At 43.5% G+C, this 5,534-nt stretch overlaps 1 long non-coding RNA gene across 2 annotated transcripts; it reads left to right on the plus strand.

The window, feature by feature from the left end:
• The first annotated feature begins 1,744 nt into the window (after window positions 1–1,744).
• Window positions 1,745–3,700, plus strand: LOC115915841. Of its 2 annotated transcripts, none has more exons than XR_004061536.1 (3): window positions 1,745–1,814; window positions 2,365–2,697; window positions 3,234–3,700. It is a non-coding gene; the product is annotated as an uncharacterized LOC115915841 (long non-coding RNA). The 2 variants fall into 2 exon arrangements; XR_004061535.1 differs by having other exon boundaries at window positions 2,595–2,697.
• Window positions 3,701–5,534: the final 1,834 nt, after the last annotated feature.

Consider the following 5,534-nt stretch of genomic DNA (forward strand, 5'->3'; position numbering starts at 1 on the left):
AAAGCGCCGGGACCGGCGCTTTAGCTTCGAGAGCTCCGTATCTTTGTCTTTAGCCTCTCTTGTCACCTACACCTTAGCAAAAAGCTTTCCCACTATGTCTCGCAAGGAGAAACTGTGCCAGGACAGAAAACATCTCCTATCGTGTTCTAGAGGTTGCACAGTTTGCAGAGTGTTTTGCACCAAGGAAAAGAAAGTCGTCCAAAACTCCTTCTATTGCAATATTCATGTGAATGCAAAAGGCAGGAGAGTGGTAAGGTACTGTTTTCTATGTTTGCAAGCTGCACACACAATGCCAGTGTTATGCTGCTTCGTTCTTGGCCTTTGGGAAGATGCCGGTCTTTCCGGCTAGTGGAGGCGAAGAAGCGGCTTCTTCGCGTAAAGAGCATTGTGCCGCTAGCCATGCGCTCCGGAGCGCGGCTTCTGCTGAAAGACCCCCGGGACCGGCGCTTAGCTTCGGAGAGCTCCGTATCTTCGTCTTTAGCGTCTCCTGTCACCTACATGTTAGCAAAAAGCTTTCCCACTATGTTTCGCAAGGAGAAACTGTGCCAGGACAGAAAACATCTCCCCTCGTGTTCTGGAGGTTGCATGGAGGTCTGCAGAGTGTTTTGCATGAAGCAAAAGAAGGTGGTCCAAAACTCCTTCTCTTGTAATATTAATGTGAATGGAAAAGGCAGAAGAGTGGTAAGGTGCTGTTTTCTATCAGTTTGCAAGCTGGATCCAAAGTGAAGGGTGATGGAACAGAGCTCTGTGCTTTAGAAGGAAATACGTTTAAACCTGATCTCCACACAGAGCCTTACTAATTTCTGTTTTTAAAATACAAAATGAGTTTAGAATGTGTTGGAATTTAGAATTTTGGGAAAGAAGTGGCAGTTCCACAAAGCATTCCATTGAACAGAGGCTCTTGGAACGATTCATTCTGTAACCGCTGTGACTGCAATCAGTTGGTGGTTGGTTCAGCGCTGAAATGTGCACTTGCCCTTCTATCAAGCACTATTTCATTTGCCTTTCAGTGCTTTGGGTCTTGATCAATTGGAGAGGAGCCCAAGAGCCATTTTTCATCCTGAGATACAAAAGGTAGGAAGTGGCTGTTTTTTTGTTTGAGTATTTTTCTTTATTATTTTCTGGAAATAAAAGTAATTAAGTAGAGATACTACTGGTTTGTTTCTTCCAGTAGCAAATAATAATAATAATACTAATAATGTAATACTACTTAAACTGTCTTTATCCATTGAACTGTCCATTTCAAATCATAACTTCTAAACACAAATAAAACCATCATCCTTGTAGAATCATTAATAGGAGTGGGCCAAAGATACTGGTTTTGTTTACAGGATTTGTTGGTTCTGGAAGAGCAAGAGGTAAGTATGAGCCGAACTACTTCTAGCTCACAGACCCGTCCAGTGACTACAGCTTTGGATTTTGATGGGCTTATGATGACTTTGAAATCAATTGCTCATTACAGTAAAAAAAATTCATGTTTTTTTGAACATGACAGCAGAAATAACTTTAAGCACCAACTTAGTAATAATAGATCACCAATTCCAGTTAATAATTTTATGCTCTACTATCAAAGTTTAAAGGTAAACTGCTATGTATCAGGAGATGGTATAAAGTGTATGTTCTAATGCGTAGGTTATATACAAAGATACATACATACTTGAAAGTCCTTAGAGGAAACAAATTTTTATGTCTGCTGCGTTTGACCATTTATCATATAATATTTGGTTTTATTTCCCAGGCATCGGTGAATTTTAAATTTGGAGTCCTCTATGCTAAGGATGGTCAGCTTACAGATGATGAAATATTCAGTAATGGTGAGTTTTTCACCTTCTCCTTAATTGTTTTCCTCATCTGAATTAAAAAAAAAAAAAAAAAAAAAAAAAAAAGTAGGTTTATTATTTTTTACCCTGTTGTGTCAGTTTCCTCAGTATTTGCTGGAGCTCTGCTTACCCAAGCTCTGGGTAAAACAAGCTTTGGGTTCCTTCTGTCTCACCGGGAGTTGCCCAGTTTGGTTGCATCTGGTGAAATTCACCCTGAGACCTGACAGAACTGGCTCAGACTACGTGAGAGCCATTTGCGGTTCTCTCCAGACACCTGGAGAATGGGTGACGTTTCTGAGGATCTGGCACGTGTACTTATATCAAAACTCAGTCTGTGACATTGCTGGGGAAAACCCTTCTGTGTCCTGAAGGGCTCAAACTCTGTTGAGGATCCACTTATCAGTTGCTCAGCTGGATGGTTCCAGCTCCTAAAGTTAACACTTGTACTCTTGCCCTGTAGTTTATATCTATTGTATTTTTGTGATTTTGCAAGATTTTATGCCTTTGCAAAATATTGTGCATTTCACTCTTTGGAACCTCTCAGATCATTCTTCGGCGCAGCAGCACCTAATGGGACGCTTGGCTGCTGTCCTGAAGGGATTGGTCACTGGAACTGTAAATCCTGGAGAGTTTGTAAGGCTGCTGTCCCCAGGGAGGTACCGTGCTTTGTTTGCTTTTGCTCTGTTGGTTAGGTGCTGCTTCTCATCGGAAGTATTAATTTCAAACTACCGTGTTCTTTTTTTAACTTTTTTCCTGGTTCTCTCCATCCGGCAGGGAAAGACTCTCGTGTCCTGGTCGTCAGGCTCAGTGCTGCCCGAAAAGATACAGAGACTAAAAAAATATGACTGCAGAGAAAACAAACTGGAGAGAACAAAAGGTGATACTGTTATCCTTATCCTGCATTAGAAACATCCACTGTGCTTTGATGCTGGTAGCTGCCAGGGGCTTGTTAGCTCTTTTTAGGGGGGTGTAGGTGTTCACTTGTAGGTTTTTTCTCTGGACAAGTCACTTCAAACTTTGCTAAGCTTATATTTGAAAATTACTCTCTAGTACAGGCCAGCATGACATTTTTGAATGTTGTAAAAAAACCATGTTACTTGGAAATTGCTAACGATGAGAAGCTTTAGGGAAAAACAAGATTTCAGGGTTGGGACATGTGGGAAGAATTTTGTGGGGATGTTAGACTGAAATAAAGCACGCTTTAAGCTGGACTGGCTTGCTGGCAGATCCCCTATTAAACAGCAGTGCTTAGATGAGCCTGGGTGTTGCCCATTGTTTTTGTAGAAATAAATGTTTCCTGGTCTTCAGAAGTAAGCTGCTTTGAAAAGCTGCAAGGTGCAGTATAGCGACAATCCGTGTGCTTTGGATTAAAAGTAGATTCTGGAAGGGTGATAGGCTTTTGTCTTTTCCTAGGAGTTTTTAATTCTGTGTTGCCAAGTCATCCATCGGAGCCCTGTTGTACTAATCATCCTACAAATACAAAACAAAAAATCAGACCCTGTTCCAGCCGCTTGGAGCCCGGAACATTGTTTCCTCGGGCTGCCATTGGTGTGCCGTCAGTACTCACCACGGAAGCGAGCTGAGGATTGCTGCAGCTGTTGGGAACAAACAGCTGCTCGTCACAAAGAAATAGAATTGGGGCGACAGCTCGGTCAGTGCGTCCCTGCTCTCGTCTCCTGAATCTCCAGCAGAGGAGTTCCAGTCCATCCGGGTACGTGTCATCCAGTTCCTGGTGATCTGAACACACTGAGCAGCACTCAGCTGCTGTGGGGGGCTCAGGGAAGGCAGAGTGTGCGTTCTCATCTTCCTGAACCTACAGACAAATCAAAGTGAGAAGCCACAGGGTGGAAATCAGTCGCATATACGCTAAATAAAACTTGCAGAGGTTTTTAAGAATTGCTTCTGCTTGTTCTTTGTTGTGCTTCTGTGCTTAGAAAACATCCCTTTAAAATCAGTTCAATTAATCAGTTGAAAGTTTTTTTGCAGACCCTGCCAAATTTTTGCAGAATTTGTTGCTGACTTCCTAGGAGTGTGAGGAGCTCACGTGTGCTACTTTTTGCTTTAGGACACTCTGAGGTGTTTATTCCTTTTGGGATACAGGATGAGAATTCCCAAGAGAGGTAGTTAATAAGGTATGACATTGGGAAAAAGCCTGTGTCGTTGGAATGTTGTTGTTGTCAAAAGTTAATTTTTTCTTAGCCAGTAGTTAGCGTTTTGCTTGATTTTTGTGGTATCAATATTTTATTATTTAAAAAAATGGCTTCAAAATAACTTCAGTGGTTGGCCACCAGTACCTTGTTCAGATTTGCCTACTTGCTTGTAGCTAAAATGTTTACATATTGTTGATCATTGTATTGAAGAAACTGCTGCCCAGTCACCTAATAACTGAATATCTCTCTGTCTAGGACGTAGGGAGAGGATTTAGGCAATGTCTTTGTTTTCAGAAAAAAGTTCCACTGTGGTTTCTAAGTAGAGGAAAAGGGGGTGAAGACTTGGGGCTCGGATGCCACTGGGGGCACCCCAAGGTCCCCAGGAGACGGAGCCCCACTGCGGGGCAGGAGCAGGTATGTTCTCGTGTAATATAGAACAAATTATAAATATGAAAATTATAGCTATAAAAATATTTTTTAAAATAGTTAAATAAAGCGGGGTTTTTTTATTTGTCAGTAGATAGGGTTTTGATTATAAAAATTATAAATACAAATAATATAAAGGTAGAAATCTAAGTCTAGAAATGTATCATAAATACATGCAGCTATGTATAAAATTTAAAAGTATAAGAAAACATTAGTTCTGGCAGTAGATATGATACATAATTTGAAGAATCATTTAAATATATTTTTAGAATTTTATATATTTATATGTAATTATTAATGTAATGCATCAAAAGAAACGATAAATATAAATGTGAATGTAATTATACAAAGTATAAAAATATTTCAATATCGTTTAAAAGAAGGCCTTTTTTTTTCTATTTATTTGGTTAGAGACTGGGTTTTTATTTGGAATAATAGAAGTATTACAGAAATAGAAATGTAAATAGAGAAATATCCAATCAATAGATAAAGATATTCAGAAAAACACAACCGAACGCCGCCGCCTTCGGCCGAATGGAACGAGCTCGGCCGAGCCAAGGCGAGCGCAGCCGAACCTGACGGCCTCGAGCGAACCGAGGCGAGGCTTACGAGGCTGCCTGAAGCGAGCCGAGCTCAGCCGAACCGAGCCTGCTGCTGTCGTGCGCGCTAATTAGCGCGAGTGCGGTCACAGCCTAATGAGCTCCTGTCCCCGCCCGCGCTCCCAGTCGCGTCCGTGCGATGGCCGGGCCGCCCGCGGGACGCGGCAGCAGGAGAGCCCCGAGCTGGGCGAGTTTAACGTGAGGCGGCGCCGCTTGCCCGCCCTCAGGGAGCCGAGCCGCGCCGCGGAGAACGCACCGAGCGGCTCCGAGTGTCTCCGAAGCGAGCCGAGGCGCGCCGTACACACAGAGTGGCTCCGAGTTCGGCCGAAGCGAGCCGAGGCGCCCCGAAGAGGAGAGTCCAGCCGAATGCAGCCGACAATAGCCGAGTTTAGGCGCTAATAGCTGAATCTAGCCGAAGAGCCGACTCTAGCCGAGTGTCTCCGGAGCGAGCCGAGCTCGGCCGAGCGCAGCATCCCGGGCACGGCGAGGCGCCGGGCCGGGCTCGAGCTGCGGCCGGTCTCTGTGAGGCTTCCCCGCCT

This window comes from Camarhynchus parvulus, unplaced genomic scaffold, assembly GCF_901933205.1.
Source record: "Camarhynchus parvulus unplaced genomic scaffold, STF_HiC, whole genome shotgun sequence".
Lineage (NCBI taxonomy): Eukaryota > Metazoa > Chordata > Aves > Passeriformes > Thraupidae > Camarhynchus > Camarhynchus parvulus.